The sequence below is a fragment of the Xiphophorus hellerii genome, chromosome 12, assembly GCF_003331165.1.
Source record: "Xiphophorus hellerii strain 12219 chromosome 12, Xiphophorus_hellerii-4.1, whole genome shotgun sequence".
NCBI classification, from domain to species: Eukaryota; Metazoa; Chordata; class Actinopteri; order Cyprinodontiformes; family Poeciliidae; genus Xiphophorus; species Xiphophorus hellerii.
This window is the reverse complement of record NC_045683.1, coordinates 11,363,523-11,364,111: the sequence shown is the minus strand read 5'-3', so window position 1 is coordinate 11,364,111 and position 589 is coordinate 11,363,523.

Below are 589 nucleotides of genomic sequence, written 5' to 3'. Positions count from 1 at the left end.
AACAAAGCAACAACCATCCGAATAAAGAGTAAACCACAGAGACACCATCCAGTTTTTAAAACTTTTTTATTGTTTTTAAGTTTTTTTGCTCATTTTTTAATTATTTATATTATCTACAAAGTAAAAGTTTTAACTTAAAAGTTACATAAGGGTCAGGTGAGAAGTGGGATCTGATCACCTCAGCCGTTATTGTTTTATAAATAACAATTCTCCTGTCCTCTTGGCTGCTTTATTATTATTATTTTATTCCTCTCACAGGACGTTTCTGGTCGTTTTTCCGGTTTTTAGTTTGGTTAGAAACTTGTCTTGTAGTCTGGAAACAAATGCAGCACTTAGCAGCAGCAGCAGCAACAAACAGTAATATTAATACTGTCTAGAAGTTGGAAGATTTCTTTTCCATAACAAGGTGCAGACAGAATACCGGTTCCAGTTCCTAGCAACGCTCTCTCTAACTCCTTCAGTCGACCCCTCATACTACGCAGGATCAGGGTCCGAACAGGAGACGTCTTGTCCGTTAAACCTCTCATTAAAACACTGCATCAACCTGTTAACATTCACTTATTGCCTAGTCTGACTGGGAGGGGGGGAG